The following is a 17,689-nucleotide window of genomic DNA, read 5'->3' as shown; positions in this document are numbered from 1 at the left end:
TTTCTTCCCTACCTAAATCTGTTTATTCATCAAGTCCCTCTGAACCTTACCATTAACTGAGCAGAGACGGAATCAAAAGGTGGGCTGGGGCCGGATCACGTTGGCCCTCACAGTCCTGCTTGGCATTCTGAACCTCATCCTTTGGCAGTGTGGGTCCAGCCTGCATTTTCCAAGCAGGGCTGATGGGGTCCCATTTGTAGTTTCGAACCATCACTCTGGGGACACCTGGGAGGGAGGACCAGGAGTCCCATTGGGTGGCTGGTTGGAAATGCAGCTGTGATGCACAGAGGGCCTGAGTGAAGGCTATGGCTTGAGGAGGAGAGGAGAGGAAGGGGTGGTGTTTAGAAGTGCTCGGGAGGTACGGTCATGGAGACTCAAGTGATGTTGTGGGAGGTGAGGGAAAGAGAGGAATCAAAGCTGTCCCCAGGACTCGTGTCTTGGGTTCCCAGTCTGGTGGTGATGCCCATGGAGTGAAGGGAGGAGGATGCGTAGGGGTGGTGGCGATGGGTGCTGCGGAGTTTTGCCTCCTCTTTGTCTCAACTGGCAGGTAGCTCCCACGTTCTGGGGATAGGAACATATCTCTTGGGATGTTTTGGGGGGACCCGAGGAGACTCTTGAGAATATTTTTTCTCTTCTCCAATTAAGGACCACATATCTATAGTAAAAGGTCACTGAAGACCACATCAAAGTAAAAAGCAGGCTCATTAGTGTTCTTTTTCTTTCTTGAGAGTGGGTTTTTTTTTTTTTGTTTCATTTGGTTTGCATTTAAAATCAAGGAGAATGAGATCAAATCCTATTAAATATATCACATGGCAACATTTTATTTTAATTTTATGTTATGCATAGTTAAGGAGACTTACGGTAGCCCAGATGAATCAGAGAATGCAGTGCTGGCCTCCAGGAGTCTTAGCACTGGACCCTCGGAATCGTGCGGAAACTGGAAAGGTGGGGATTTTCTTGGAAAAATGAGAGCGAAAGATGTGGACAGAAGGAAAAGACATTATCTGCCCACCCAACAGCGGAAAGAATTTAGTTACTGTGGTCACTGTTAGGTTAAGAAAAAAGACCAATGGTCTTTTCCCAATTAAAATAGTGGAAATGATTTTTAAATAGTTAGAGGATTTAAGATCCCCAACAGACATGGATGTTTAGAAAACTTGCTGAGGGCCAGGTGAAATTAAGGCTCGGCCAGAGATTCTTCAACTCTGCAATACGTGGGATTCTGAAATTCTGAGGAATGAAAAAAGATTTCAACCCTTTGAGACCTGGGAACTCACATCTTGCTTGAAAGTGAGCGTAGAGCTCTCATTACTGCTTTGTGCAAAGGCTTGTGAAATTCTAACTGTGCGCGCACCTGTTCTGTTAGCAGTTTAAGTTCTGCACATTTATTTTTCTTCCGCATTCAAAGATGTGCTTTCCATTTCAGATTTTATTTGCTCTCAGGTCTTCCTTGGCTCCGTGCAGGTTTAGCCCACAACATGGCTGTAGATTAGTCAGGGGAATGGCCCATGTTGCCTGGCCAAAGTCAAGGAGGATTTTTTTTCTGCTTTTACTTTTAAATTGAGGAGTTCACATGAAACGAGAATGATTTGCAGTTGGGCAGCACATTTCCCATTTCACTTCTGCTGGGGCACTTCCACACAGGGATCACAGCCCCATCCTGGAGATACAGCAACCTGTGGGATGGAACCTGACAAATGCTTCTTAGAGCCCAGCCTGCCTGCCTAATGAATCCCAAAGAAGAAATGTGACCGGCCGGCCCTCTGGCCTTCCTGAGTGTGTGCTGCCTTCCAGCCCTTTGTGAACTCCCAGCATCTGGGTGTACGTCTGACATGAGAGCACTCTTCACGGTGCCAGATAAATCGGGAAAGAGAGAAGGCCATGTGCACTTAAAACGATGCCATCCAAGGATACCTCCTAAAATATGCGTGTTCTTTCAGCTTAGGGATGCTCACACTTTGGTGAGGAATCCCATGAGGGCTCGTGGTTCTTAAAACTTTCTTTTAATTAGACAGTGGTCTTATGATGCTGATACATCTCCACTGTTTAGCACTAAAAAGCAGGACAATGGCCTGGAGAAAAACAAAACACTGTTCATTAAGGGCTGGATGTTTATCTTCTGCATCCATGCAGAGCTCTCCCCAGAGGCTCTGCACTGGGAATGAGCCTGAGAAAAAGCTCTGGGAAGGGGCAGAGCGAGATGTGTGCTTTCAAAGTCGAAGTCAGCATGTCCTTTTTGGAAAGCTTTGGCTCTGGGGCACAACCTTGCCAGTGAGGGCTTATTGCCTCCAGAATGTGGCAGGCGTGTAGAAGGAAGAATGGTCTTCTTCCATTTTCTAGTGGTTTTGACAGCCTGGTGTTTGACTCATGATCCAAAGACTTAGCTACTTGATTTTAGGGAAGGCTAGAATTTCAAGCCCCAATTAGACATCTCGTCTAACTCTCTCATTTTACATTTGGAGGAATTAAGTTCTAGAAAGTTCTAAGAGTGACTTCACTAAGGTTCTGTGAGAGCACAGAAAGAGGACTCACTTTAGGACCCAATCTGGGTTCTGCCTCTGAATAAATGTGTGACTTTGAGCAAGAACCTAAGTAAAAGTTTGAATAAATGCACAAGCCAACTTCCTCGTGTCTTACTGAGGATTATGTGAGGGCTTGCTCAATGTTACTTTCCTTCCGGCAGAGTTGAGTTAAGTGATGGACATGTGAGACTTGGGGAGTCCCGTATGCAGATTGCCAACAAGTAGATCAGTTTCATTCTCCCGGGTTTAATGACTCAGATTGTTGGAGAGTCAAACCATAGGGAAACATATCTTTTACACTGAAAAAGAACATATGGTCATTAACAGACGTTATACAATTTTGTTTAGTTTTTGCTTTTAGTTAACAGTCTAATAGCAAGCAATAGTTTAAATGTGTGTTGGCACGTTTTTATTAAAAGGATCGGTAAAGTCAATTATATTATAGTCATCTACTGCAGTTTCTCAGCCTTTTTTCATGATCGCCCCCCTAAGGAGCCTTTCAGACATTTTTTCCCCTAATTGCTACTCCTCCATAAAATTTTAATACCACAGATATACTGTATGTGTGTGTGTGTGTGTGTGTGTGTGCGCACGCGCACGTGTGTGTGTGTATATATGTATATTCTTTATACGTAAGAATTAGGTATTTTTCTTCGTCTCTCCCTGCCCCCAATTTGAGAATGCATCATCTAGAGGAACAGCCCAGAAGCATCTGAAGGCAACCTCACTAAGTTCTTATTCTCTCTGGAATAAGAAAGAGACATATGCAAACAGTTTTGAACACGGGAAAATGTTATACAAGTGGGAGGAATGAGAGAAGTGGACACAAAATATAATGTACAATATAATACCTCCATTATATGTTCAATATTAAAAACAGAAGTCTGTGTTGAGTAGTTATCACTGTGTAGCTGATTTTATTTTCCCCTTTATATTATGCTGTATTTCCCCCCAGTTTTTCTTCAATGAGCATGGATTCCCTTTACAATAAAACAGCTGTTATTTTGCAAAGTAAGCAAGTGCTGTTTGCTCCGGTCCTTTTTGGGGACTTGAAAGGACCGTCGTTGGTGGCAAAAAGGCTTCCTGGGTTCTAAAGCTGTAGGCTGTTGCCTTTTTGAACACACAGATGGTCGTTTATTACCTTGGCTTCTTCAAATCCGCTCCTGCCTTGATCCTATGGGAAGGGACCACACCTGGGCCATTTTTTGAGCTTGGCGGAAACTTAAAAGGATGTGGGTTTAAGGAGATACAAATTCCAGAATTAAGTACTAATTAAGTTCTTGGACACAAATCACTTCGCACACTCCACTTAGAGGATTTGTTTAATTGACTGAGGAAGTAGTTTGAAGGGGAAGAGCATTTCTTTTCATTAGTGTTCAAATGAAGTGCAAATTATAGAACTCGGACTCCGTATTTCCTAAAGATAGAAGCTTTGGAGAAAGGAAGAAAAATTAGGAACGGAACTTAGTTTAAAATCAGAAACAAATGCAGTTTGGGTAGAAAAGTTTGGGCAATTTTCTACATGGGTAATTTGAGAGCGGCCAGCTAGTGCTGGGTTGGAAATGATTTTTTTCTTTTTATCCCAGAGCTCAGGTCTGCAGCCAGATTTTATGTTGTTTGTTTTATTTCACATTCAGCTTGATTCTTTAATAAAAAATGTCTCTCTGGGCTAAGGAGACAATGTGAATATTTGAACCATGTGTCAGAGGCCTGCAAACCTGCTTTGAGGAATTAGATGCTAAATGAGTAAAGATGGCATCTGCAATTACATGGACTGGGATAAAATTACAAGGGTGATTAATCTGCGGGCTTCGGGGCTTAGGATGACTACCAGGTGAATCTGCAACTAATTTCTCCTGCATATTACATCCCTACATAATTATGGCCAATGCATAACTATAATGTCTATAAGGTCATTATATTAATTTGTTGCCGGGATTGTTTCTTGGGTTCTTAATTGCCTAAATTTTGCCTCTGTGTCTCGGAAATGTTGGCCAGTTTCAACAGTCAGGGTTGGTTCAGTTTCCCGTCAACTCAAGAGAAATAGATGAGTGGCAGCTGTATGCCAGCCTGTGCGGCTCCAGAGATGAGAAGGGCAAGCCTTGATCTCAAGGAGCTCGCAGTCTAGAGCACTAGGTCAGATGTCCAGACTGGCCCACACAGGCTAGGCCAGTCTGCATGAGGTAGGCCAGGTGTCAATCTAAGGCGATCCGTGTCAGTGGGGCAGCAGCCCTTCCTGGTCAAGCTGATTGCTTCCCTGTGGGAAAGAAGGAATTTTCAAGAGGAGCTGGAAAGAGCAGGTTTTTCAATGTGAACTTTCCTGTTTTGGGTTGGATTCCCTAGAAGCAGAACCCAAGATGGGGGCCCACATGAAAGTAATTTAATGGAGAGCATAGTCTGAGGCCGTGGCTCTGAAACTCTGGCATACACGTACACGTGAATCACTGGGATGACATGTTTAAATACATATTGATGGGCGCCAACCCTGGAGTTTCTGATTTGGAGAGTCTCCAGTGGGGCTTGAGATTTGTGCATCTAACAAGTTCCCACAAGATGCTGAGGTTGTTGGTCTGGGGACCACACTTGGCCACTGCTCTCAGGAGAAGGGAAGTAAAGGCAGTAGGACCTGTAGGGTAGGAGCTAATAAGCAAGGACGTGGCCTTGGCTGGCGTCTAGCTTCAGCCTGACCCTACAGGGGGCTCTGGAGCACAAACTGCATCAAACTTGGTCCCACCTTGAGGCGAGGTGGGGAGGTCTTTCGTTCCCCTGCACACCCTTGTATTTGTCAGTCATGGGCCACTGGTCTGTGGTGGAGGTGGGTCGTGGAGGGCAATTCTTTGGAGAACGGGGCAGCCGTGAGCCATTCACATCTGGGAGATGGTCCCTTCCTGGTGAAGGGGGTCTGGGCAGTGCACGGGCAGCATCCACTACATCTCTCAAGTTGGAGAGCTGGGAACAGATTCAGATATTTAAAAAATACAAACACAAAGAAACCAGGCAGAGCCATTAAAACACATCCGTAGGCCAGATTTGGCTAATATGCTGCCTGTTGGTCACTTCTTGGCTGAAGGTTTTTCTGAAACCTTTTTTAAGAAGGCGTGTTCTAAGGGCAACAGAAGCAAACATAAACAAATGGGACTACATCTAACTAAAAAGCTTTTGTACTGTGAAGGAAATCATCAACAAAATGAAAAGGCAACCTACTGAATGGGAGAAGATATTTGCAAATCATACATCCAATAAGCAGTTAATATCCAAAAGATATAAAGAACATATACAGCTTAATATCAAAAAAACAAACTTGATTAAAAAATAGGCAAAGGGCCTGAACAGACCTTAAAGAAGATTTTCATTTGGCCAACAGGCACATGGAAAGATGCTCAGCATCAGTAATCACCAGGGAAACACAGATCAAAACCACAATGAGATTCTACCTCATCTGGGTCAGAATGGCTATTATCAAAAAGACAAAAAATGACAAATGTTGCCGAGGATGTGGAGAACACAGAAGCCTTGTAACACTGTTGATGGGAATGTAAATTGGTACAGCCACTGTGGAAAATAGTATGGAGGATCCTCAAAAAATTAAAAATAGAACTACCATACAATCTAGCAACTCCACTTCTGGGTATTTATCTGAAGAAAACAGAAACACTAATTCAAAAAGATATACGCACCCCTGTGTTCTTTGCAGGATTATTTACAATAGCCAGGATTTGGAAGAAACCTATGTCCATCAATACATGAATGCATAAATAAGATGTGATATATACATGTATATATATATTTATACACAATGGAATATTACTCAGCCATAAAAAAGAATGAATTCTTGCCATTTGTGACAACATGGATGGACCTAGAGGGTATTGTGCTAAGTAAAATAAGTCAGAGAAAGACAAATACTCTATGATTTCACTTATATGTGGAATCTAAAAAACAAACAAATGAAAAAACAAAACAAAACAGAAACTGACTCATAGATACAGGAAACAAACTGCTCATTACCAGAGGGAGGAGGGGTTGGAGGGTGGGTGAAATAGGTGAAGGGATTAAGAGGTACGAACTTCCAGTTATAAGATAAATAAGTCCTGGGTATGTAATGGGCAGCATAGGGAATATAGTCAGTAATATTGTAATAACTTTATATGGTGACAGATGGTAACTAGACTTATTGTGGTGATCATTTTGTAGTGTATATAAATATTGAATCAGTATGATGTACACTTGAAACTAATAGGATACTGTATGTCAATTATACTTCAATAAAAAAATTAGGCATATCCTGGAGCTGGTGGGCTTCTTCCAATTCTGACGCTAGCTTCAAGTATTCGCCTTAGGAGCCCGCAGTGAGCTTGGTTCCCCAGAACATTTTCCCTGGCAAAATGGAATGCTTTTCCAACCTGTATTGTATAAATCACAGGAAGGCTGTCTGAAATCTCCCAAACTGGAGTAACCATTATGCAAACTGTCATACATGACTAACCCATTATTACGGCCCCGGAGAAGCTGAGGGACTCCCATCTCATTTCTGGGGGAGCCCATTTCACACCTGAATAGCTCTTATTTAAAAAAGTCAGCCTGATACTCATTACTACAAACTTGCCTTTGCTAAAAGACATCCCACTGCTTCTCGTTAAGCACCTCCCCCCATAACAAAGTCCCTTTCTTGTCATACCGGAAATAATTCTTCCTCCTCTGTGATGCTTACCTCTTTAGTTAATATTATAAAGGAGAGATCAAGGGTGAATAAATAGAATGTGGTTATATTATTTATTATAAGCCTTTTTGGGTTTCCACTTATGGTAATAATGGCAAGTAAAGTTCATTCTGTTTTTAAGGAATCAATTTGCTATTATACACCAAAAGTCATCATTTGGAAGTCAATGTAATATTGTAGAGGATTTGTTGTTGCAAGTAGAAACAGTGTTAGCAGTGTCCACTCAGTAGCTGCTGATGCCAAAAGGCGCCAGGTAGTGGTAACATCAAGCCGTGACCATGCTGGATTGACGTGTGCACTGAGGGGCCCTGGGGTACACTGAGTGTGCCGTTGTTAGAGACCTCCTGTGCTTGGGGAGTGAGCTCAGCCTTGGACCTGGACAGTAGTTGGGACCACGTGTGTGTCGGGGGCTGCCTGTGCCGTCCTTCCAAACGTGGGGCTGAGGGTCAGGGGATGGCAGAGCTCACTGCTCTCCATGGAGCCTTCTTTCCCTTTGGGTGCTAAGCTGCATTGTCTGCGTTTATCCTTAGGCGTGGCCTCACTGATCTAGCAACCTGAGCTTCTCAGAGGAAAAGTGGAGGATGGGGAGGTAGATTTTGAACTCTCGTGCTACCCTGCAACCCCGTGACCTTTCACTAGTCCTCCTCTGTGTTTTTGTGGCATTTGGTGCCACCAACTGCACCCTTTCTGTGGCTCCCTTCTCACCTGGCCTCCTCCTCATCTTCTGCCGACACCCTCTTTAACATGATTTCTCGCTCTGCTTTCCCCTCCTGCCCTGTAATTACAGGGATTCCCCCATGATTGTCCCAGTCCTCTCTCCTCTCATGGCAGTACCACCACCCTAAGGATGACTCCTGCATCTCGTTCTCCTGCCTTGACCTTGCTCCTAAATCCCAGTAACTTCCTGCTATTATTGCCCCCCATTGCCCCCCCCCCCCCCCCCCCCCCCCCCCGGCATACAAAGTCAACAGCTTGCAACCTGAGCACTCCTTTCCTAATTTGCTTCTTCCCCTTTATTTCTAATTTTTGTTAATGATGGCGCCCTCTTCCCACGGACCGAGGAGTAATCTGGGGACTTCCCTGTTTGTAAGTATGGCTAGGTTCTCGCCTGGAAGCACATCTCAGATTGTGTGGCTCTTTCTTCCAAAATCCCCAGAGACTGACTTCTTTAAAAAATATATATATTTTTTGAGTTTTAAAAATTTTATTGAGATGAGGGCTGGCCTGGTGACATAGTGGGTGGGTTTATGTGCTCCGCTTCGGCAGCCAAGGGTTCGCAGGTTTGGATCCCAGGTGCAGACCTACACACCACTCATCAAGCCATGCTGTGGTGAGGCTTGGGGAATAGAGAAAGATTAGGACAGATGTTAGCTCAGGGATAATCTTCTTCACCAAAAAAAAAAAAAAATTTAGGTGAAATTCACACAACATAAAATAACCAGTTTAAAATGAGCCATTGAGTGACATTTAGTACATTCACAGTGTTGTACAACCATCACCTCTATCTAGTTCCAAAGCCTTTTCATCACCCCAAAAGGAAATCCTGTACCAATTAAGTAGTTTTTCTCCATTCTTCTCTTCCCCTAGCCGCTGACAACCACCATTCTGCGTTGTCTTAATGAATTTCCCTATTCTGGATATTTCATATAAATGGAATCATATGGAATGTGACCTTCTGTGTCTGGCTTTTTTGACTTAATGTAATGTGTTTGAGGTCCCCCCATGTTGTAGCATGTATCAGTACTTCGTTCCCTTTCATGGCTGAATAATATTCCATTGCATGCATATGACACGATTTGTCTATCCATTCATCCTTTGATGGATATTTAGGCTGGTTCCACCCTTTGGCTATTGTGGATGGTACTGCTATGAGGATGTGTGTACAAGTATTTGTTAGAGCAGAGGCTGACTGTTGCTGTACAGCTCAATTTTACAGCTTAAAAAATAGTTCGGTAAAGTTTCAGATAGTAAGTATTTTAGGTTTTATGGGCCGCAGGGTCTCTGTCATAATTACTCAACTCTTCTGTTGTGGCACAAATGTAGCCATGGAAAATATGTAAACAAAAGGGCTTGGCTGTGTTCCAATAAAACTTTATTTATTAAAAAGAGACGATGGGCCGGATTTGGCCCTTGGGCTGTAGTTTTCTGACCTTTGCTGTGGAATAAAATGAAGCCTTTCTCCCTAGAATTCGAGGTCCTTCCTGATTGTGCCACCCTCCTTAACTTTCCCCCACTCTTTACCAATTCTCCCAGTTCAGATGGAACAGGGTAGAGGTGACCACAGGTGGGGAGGGTGGAAAATGGAGCAGTGTGGGTGGAGAAGAAGGAAGTGTGATTTAGTGGGAGTTCAAAGGACAGAGCCAGAAATAACCCTGGGAGGAAACTCTGGCCTCACAGCCCCTGAGGGCTTTGAATGCCAGGTGGATAAATTCTTATGAAGTATGTTCGTCTACTGTCCTGCTTTAGGCAAAGCTTGAGCTTCCAAGCTTTCTCAGACTGAGAAAACAGTATGGAGATATTCCCACACCAGTGTTAGAGAAACGCTTATCATTGGAAGCCTTTCACGGAGCCTCTGCAATGTTCTTGGGTTAATCTCATTTTAAAAGACGGAAGGAAAGAAGTTCATTGTCTGGAACATACCCTCTAAAAGAGTTGTAATTCACAGAGCTTGCGGAGAACTGCTCCTGTAGGTGACAGGAAGGCCTCTGGGGACAAATAAAGAAGCATTTATGGGTAAAAATTGAGCTGAGTCCTTCTTGCATGAGCAGAAAGCCATCTGGGTGACACCGACTTTCATGGGTTGTGTGAGCATCTTTGTCCTTGTGCCTCATACAGGCACCTGCCACGTGTGCAGCTTATGTAATTTTGGAAGGAGGGACTTAGGAAGAATAAAATCCCTGGATGAGAAACATGGTTTCCAGAGATCTTTTGTCTGAGAGAATACTCTAGCTAGTATCTTTTTTTTTTTAAGACCCACACTTTGGGGGATATAGGGTTATACAGATAACTGCCAAGGTGAACTGGGAGTGGTAGAATCAGGGAGCAGAGTTCCAGTCCTGGCTTTCCTGCTGGCTAGACCTGCAGCTTGCAAACTGCTTTACCTCTCTGGACACCCCTGTTTCCCCATCTGGAGAGCGAGAGGTCCCCTACTCTGAGCCCTTTGGCTGTCCATGAAACCATGAGTCTGCTTGTCCCAGCCAGCATGAATCTATGAGACAACACAAGCTGGCCTCCTTCTCAGGACCTGCCTGGCCCACTGCGCGTACACGCGAGTGTCCCCTCTCCAATACCTTGCTCCCAGCTTGTGTGAAAGTCCCACCTTACATCAGCCTGAGGCTGGTGTACATCATCCTGCTAACTGTGCAAAGGTAACATCTCCCTTTTGCCTAGCTCAGGGAAATTTCATTTTCTATCAACAGATCTTTGGATCAGATCCTTGAAGGCTGGCTAGCTGCCTTCTGGGGGACATTCTTTTCTCCCACTGGGTCATATACAGCTATGGGATCACCAAAATCCTTTTCTTCTTTACTTATGAGCCACAGTGAGAACACGTTCCTAGACCCTCCTGTCGTTAGATGTGGGGCTGTACTGAGGTCTGGCCAGTGGAATGTGGGTGACCATGATGTGTATATACCACTTTCAGGCCTGGCCCATAAATCCCTACCACATGTGACTTTTGTTCTCTTCCCTTGTCTGCATAAGGCTCTGAGGCTGCAGGGTTTGGTAGAACCATAGGAGCCTGGGTCCATGAATCTATGTTGGACTGTTGCATGAGTGCAAAGAAAATGTTCATTGTTTTAAGCATTTACATGTCGAGATTATGCTACAGCAGCTAGCCTGTGCTGACTAGTGCACCTACTACGAGCTTGGGGCTGAGGATGCAGAAGAGAAGGAGATGGTTTTTCCCTTCGGAGATGCCTCCAGTCTGGAGCATGGCTCTTCAGGAGTGTGGCTTGGAGGAGAGGAAGTTCTGGCTGTGGGTAGAAGGATCATCTTCAGCAATGAGGACAAGCAATGTCAGCATGAGAGGAAAGGGCAAATGTGAAGACAGGAGGGGGCCAGGGTAATATATGCTAGCTTCTAGCACCATGACTGAGTCTAGAAATAACCTCTTCTATTTTCTCAACTGAGTGATGAAATTTTCCCACCTATCGGATCTTGACACTTCCCAATGAACATTTTCTTTGGGAGACAGTGGAAAAAGCTGTACTGAGAACCATGTAATAAGCAGGTGGTGAGTAATTGAAGTGTTTCCAGAGGCGGCCTGAGACATGTGGGCTTATTGTTTGACACCGGCCAGCTCCTGTTGGCTCTTGACTTCTAGGAGACTCACTTGAACTTGATGTTTGTGGGGAGGACGCGGTGAGGATGTCTGTAGACAGTTCAGAGTCGAAGCAGCAGGTCTCAGGCCGACTTCTGGTGAGGTTCGATCAAGAGACGTCTGTCCTGTGTAAGTTAGACGTTGGCAGCCTTTTGTTGTTCTTTTTCAATTTGGAATCATTTAATGGAGGTTTCGAGGTGATAGCTATAGAGGAGGAAGTTATGTTAGTTAGGACAGACTAAGTCATAACAAACAAATTCAAAATTTCATTGTCTTAGTAAAAATGTGTTTCCTTCACCACATCCAATGTGGGTTGACAGAGGAACTGTGTTCCACACAGTCATTCAGGACAAAAGATTTTTCCATCTTGGGGCTCTGCCATCCTCTAGATCTGTGGAATCCTTTCCATTCATTTGGTGGATGGGAAAAGAGACGGTGTAGGATGGTGCAGAGGTGGGAACTTTTTATGGGCCAGGCCTAATTGCTATTATTGTATCTGTCTACATTCCACTGGCCAGAATTCAGTTACATGGCTGCCCCTAACTGCCTAACTGCAAAGGATCCTGGGAAATGTGGTCTCACTCTGTTCCCAGAAATAAGAGGTGATGGGGTAGGTGGCAGTCTCTGCCGTAGAAGGGAAGTCATTTTTAGGAAAAGTTATTTGGGCCTCTTGAAAAGCTGTTGTTCAGGGGTAAGTATAAGGAAAGGCAAATCGTAAAACAAAAGTATCATACTCTTAGCACATTTATTTCCAGAAGAGTCCAAGTGGGACTGTGAGCTAGTGATTGTTTATTCCCTGAGACCTCTGGACGGTTAGGATCTGACTGGGGCTGGGGATGGAGCATCACACCTGTGAACTTGCAAAGCTTGTCCTGGGTTGAAGAGTCATGTTTCAGTGGCCCCCATCTAGGTGATAACTGCTTCCTTCTTTCTCTGGAGACTTACACAGGTCTTTCAAAGGCCCTGGAGTCCCCAGCTCTCATTATAGAATAATAGTACTGAGGGATTTCTGCCCAAAGGAGACAGCTCATGCCGTTGGGTTGATCTTTAAGACTGAGAGGACACTGGGACGAACCAGCAGAGCAGTTAGCCAGAGAAGTGGCTCTTTGCCTGGCTAAAAGTGGGACAAGGATGTTCCCCAAATGAAGGGTGGTTAGAGGCATTTCCTGAGAGATGGGTTGCCTAACACCCTTGCAGCTTTGAGCCCATTGCTGCTTGGTCACCTTCATTCTTTTCACGTAGAATCAGTGTTATTGCTCAATCTGCTGCACCCTCACGCTGCGAGTCTCACTTCTACCCAGAATCTGAAAACTTTCAAATTCACCTTTGCTCCAGCTCCTGAGAAATTATTTGTAAGCCTAAATAGAACTGAAAAGCTTTCTGCAGAGCAATTTTCTGAATGTGAAAGGGAGTGACCAAAAAATAAGGAGATGAACTCACAGACTTTAGTTTTAAAAACCGCCAAAACCAGATTGCTGTACATTTGAAGTTTGCCATGCTGACCCATCTCTTATCCCAAGAGAAAGACACTCTTGGGAAGAAACTTATACAAGGGGATTATAGAATCCAGAATTCTTTTTTTTTCCTAATGATCTTATTAGAGCAATTGACACCCTGGAAACAATATGGTAGAAATCTCCCCATGGAGTTACTTAGACTGAAAATCTGACTGCTTGGAAAGAAAATGGGAACTGTCAGTAGTGTTCAGGTTTGAATTAATCTAAGATTCCTTGGCCAATATTCATATATAAACATGAGTTCTTTAATCAACATACATTTGTATTCATTCTTGATTGTCTCTTCTAGCATAACATTAAATGATTGCATGCTGCAAGAGTGTGTGTTGGTTTTCAGTGGGAGCTACTAGCAAGGAACGTTTAGCATTCGAGATCTATCCAGCAAAGTGAAGTAGAGAATTGAAGCCGTTATTCAGATTATTATTTCTCATTATTATTAATTAACGGTAATAATAGAAGCTGTTGTTTACTGAAGACCTACTCTTTGCCCAGGAGTTTGGCATGTATTATTTCCAACCCTGACAACCGCCTAAACCAAGGCTCAGCAAGTGCCTTGCCCCAGGTCACCAGCCAGGAAGAGACAAAGCGAGATTCAAAGCAAGGACTGTTGGGTCTGAAGGCTTTTCTTGGTTTCTGCATAAAAACATCAGCTTTAGTCACATCCAATAAAATGTGCACTTTCTAAGTGTACAGTTTGCTTTTTGACAAACATGCACTCCCCTGTAACCAACACCTGCATCAAATGCTGGAGAACATTTTCGTCACCTGGAAATTTCCCTCCTGCCCCTTTGCATTCCTGCCTCTCACCCAAGCCCCAGGCAACCAATATCCTGATTTTGGTCACTGCAGATGAGATGTGTTTTTTCTAGAACGTCATAGAAATGCAATCATGCATATCTACTCTTTTCTGTTTATCTCCTTTGGTTCAGTATCACGTTTTTAGTTTCACCCACGTCGTTCTGTGTATCAGCTCTTTGTTCATCCAAGGCTCCACTGTCAAGCTTTAAACTGAGCTCCTGTTCTGTATATATTAGGCAAGAGTTGTTCTCTCTGAGTCTTGGCAGTTCCTGTATGGTGAAGGGTGGGGAAAAGACGTGAAGATCAGATTTGCCGATGGGATTTTGTAGGATCTGAAAAGGGATACCTTGGAGTTCTGTTATCTCGTCTGTGAAATGGGGATGACGATAGACTTGTCTATAGATTTATTGTGAGGACTAAACGAATGTAAAGATCTGGAACGATACTGAACATGTAGTAAGTACTTAATAGATATGAGCAGTTATTGCGTTCTAGACTGAAGGCATGAGCTCAAGATGGTGGACACTATTTCACAGCAGCAGAGCTGCCCAGAGCCCATTAGTTGAGTGGAACATTATTCTTAAAAATGACTTCCCTTCTTTGGCATTACATGAGGACACATCCTCAAAAGATGACTTCTGGTGGCCCGTGTGGGCTTATGGTCCAAGGAGATTTTGAAGAGTTGAATGTTACTAACAGCGTGAAGGACTTAAAGATGCTCAACTGGAGACAGAGAAAGTTTGATGGTCAAGACCTCTGGGTTCTGTCTTGAGAAGAAGGTGGGGAGATGTCATCTGCCTGGTCCCTGGAGTGGGACTGTCAGGGACCAGGATTCAGGAACAGAAAAGGAGGCACTTTCAGAACTGGCTGTACCATCCTACAGTTGAGTAGGTGGTCTCTGGAAGATAAAGAGTGGAATGTTCATTTTGGTTCCAGTATTCCATAAAGAAATAAGGAGCCCTTAGCATGAGCCACGTGCTATGTTATGTACTTTCACTGACTACTCTGTCTCTCTCTAATTATCTAGCGGAAACCTATCTAGTTATCTAATATCTAGATATTTAGATCTTATTTTATAGTTAAAAAAAGGTTTTAAGGTATAATTTATAAACTGTAAAATACATAGACCTTAAAAGTATGGTTCAATAAGCTTTGACAAATGCATACCCTCCTGTAAAATGTACAACCTTATCAAGATACAGAATATTTCCATCACCCCAGAAAGTTCCCTTGTTCTCGTTTGCACTCAGTCCACCTCCTCCCAAGCAACAATTAATCTCATTTCTCTCAGATATGTTTTGTCTATTCTAGAACATCATGGAATAGAATCATACAGTGTGCACTGTTTTGTGTCCAGCTTCTGGGGAGAACATGGAAGCCCTTGTTAAGTGCTGAATGCATGCTGGGCACTGTGCTAGTGACATTTGTATTGATTATTTCATTGAATCTTCACAAAAACCTTGCAAAGTGTGTGTTATTGCGCCAGTATTGCTGATGAGGATGCTGACGTTCAAAGAAATTAAATAACTTGTCCACGGTCGCAGATGAAAAGTGGCAGAGGCTGAATTCAAATTTGGATCTGTTGGCTACACAGGCTTGGCTGTTTCTGTAATACAACCCAGTTTTTTCTCAGTCTTGGTGCACTGCATTTCACATTATATTATGTTGTATTGCAAACTGAAGCACCTTCTCAAAAGATAAAAAGTCCCACTGATCACAGTCTGAAAACTGGAGCATGGTGGGTTGTGGAGCACATTTTCCCTTGGTTATTCCTAATTTACATCTCACTGCTGACTATTTTCTTGTTTTGCATGAATTATTTATTACTTAATGATAGATTGTTCACATTACAATACTATTTCAGAGCAAAGGCCTGAGTCTATGGAGTGTGGCCATGTTGAAATTTGAAATCTATTTGCCTAATGGCACTCTCTGTGTTGAGGCACATTTTCTCTTTTCCTTCCTTCCTCCTTCCTCCTCTCCCATCCTCCTCTCCCATCCTCCCCTCCTGTCCTCCTCCCCATCCTCTTGCCCCTTCCTCCTCTCCCATCCTCCTCTCCCATCCTCCCCTCCTGTCCTCCTCCCCATCCTCCTGCCCCTTCCTCCTCTCCCATCCTCCTCTTCCATCCTCCCCTCCTGTCCTCCTCCCCATCCTCCTGCCCCTTCCTCCTCTCCCATCCTCCTCTCCCATCCTCCCCTCCTGTCCTCCCCTCCTGTCCTCCTCCCCATCCTCCTGCCCCTTCCTCCTCTCCCATCCTCCTCTTCCATCCTCCTTCCCCCGCCTCCTACCTCATCCTCCTCTCCTCACCTCCTCTTCCATCTTTCTCTCCCTTCCTCCTCCCCATCTTCCTCCCCATCTTCACCTCCCATCCTTTCCCTTTTCATTCTCCCTCCTTTGCTCTTGCTGTCTTCACTTGACCTCTCTCTCTACCTCTCTCATATCTTTTCCTCCCTCCTTCTCTCACTGTCTCTTTCTCTTGCCCTTGTTCTTATTCTCACTCCTCTCTTGTGCTCCTGCTCCTTCCCCTTTTCTCTCTTTTACTCTTTTTATTTCCTAAGATAAAGCAGCCTCCAAAAATCTGAGCTGTTGAGAGACGTGGTGCTGTGGAAAGGCCATCGGGCCTTCCAGAAGCCCTGATGTTTTGCACCCACCGTGCCACACTCCAGCTGTGCACAGGGCAGGGCACTGAAATCTCTGCACACCATTGCTTCTCTGCAAAACGTATGTAATCGTTTCCTTTTTGCCTGGTGCTTTGTTCATTTGTTCACGCAACAGATATTTACTAAATGCTTGCTGTGTATCAGACACTGGGTTAGGCACTGAGTGGGGAACAGAAGAGACTTGGTTTCTGACATTTACGTCCTAGAAGGGAGGAAAAGAATAAGCAGATAACCATGCAGTTAATTATGAGAGTCCTATAACTAGCTCTTCAACTCTCTGCCATTATCACACTCATGTTGCCCAAGCACGAGGCCTAGTTCCTGACTCAGAACTTGATGGCCCAGGGCCTTCACAACCACTTTTCAAAAAAGGTTTTAACTTTTTACTCTGAATAGTTTAAGATGCACAGCAAGTTGCAAAAATAGTATAGAGAGTTCCCTGTACCCTTTATCCAGCTTCCCCCAAGATAATGTCGTACGTAACCACAGTACATTGTCAAAACCTGGAGAGTGACTAACTCCTGGGTAGACCTCATTCAGACTTCCCCACTTTTCCCATGCACTCTTTCCTCCTCCTCCTCCTCCTCCTCTTCTTTCTGGCATATCGTTCTGTGAATGTTGTCGTGTGTGTAGATTCAAGTGATCATCCCCTCACACTCAGGAAGCAGAACTGTCACATTAGCACAAAGAAATTCCCTCGTGTTACTTCCTGCTTAATAGCCACACTTTCCCCCACCCCTAGCCTGTGGCAGCTACTCATCTGTTCTCCATCACTGTAATTTAGTCATTTCAAGAATGTTACATAAATGGAATCAGACAGTATGTAACCTTTTGAGATTGGCCTTTTTCCCTCCGCGTAATGCCCTGGAGAGCCATCAAAGTTGTGGTGTGTATCAATACTTTGTTCTGTCATCACTTTTAAGAAAAAAGAATCAGGCATAGGACACTTGAGGAAGAAACTCCTTTGTGAAAATACTTTGTGTTCAAGGCTAACCTTTACTAGCTTCTGTTCCCCTCAGAGACCTGGAACAATTAATCTATTTGAGTCTGATTAGCAAGTTGGCAAGTTGGTAGATTATTATTTTTATTATCTGATTTGTAAATGTTTTCCTACTGTTATAACTAAGTTTTTCATGGGCCCTAGGTTTGG

The 17,689-nt window shown here is 43.9% G+C and overlaps 1 protein-coding gene and 1 long non-coding RNA gene across 18 annotated transcripts in view; one reads left to right on the top strand and one right to left on the bottom strand.

The window, feature by feature from the left end:
* PTPRT (protein tyrosine phosphatase receptor type T) overlaps window positions 1–17,689 on the top strand; it is a 1,018,757-nt gene that overhangs the window by 100,121 nt on the left and 900,947 nt on the right. The window lies entirely within an intron of this gene.
* LOC139078237 (uncharacterized) lies at window positions 9,318–12,086 on the bottom strand. The gene is made up of 2 exons (XR_011531111.1): window positions 11,862–12,086; window positions 9,318–11,767 (listed from the first exon to the last, which is right to left on the bottom strand). It is a non-coding gene; the product is annotated as an uncharacterized lncRNA (long non-coding RNA).

Source organism: Equus przewalskii, chromosome 21, assembly GCF_037783145.1.
Source record: "Equus przewalskii isolate Varuska chromosome 21, EquPr2, whole genome shotgun sequence".
Taxonomy (NCBI): Eukaryota; Metazoa; Chordata; class Mammalia; order Perissodactyla; family Equidae; genus Equus; species Equus przewalskii.
The sequence above is the reverse complement of the archived record's forward strand: the minus strand, read 5'-3'. Positions and strand labels throughout refer to the sequence as shown.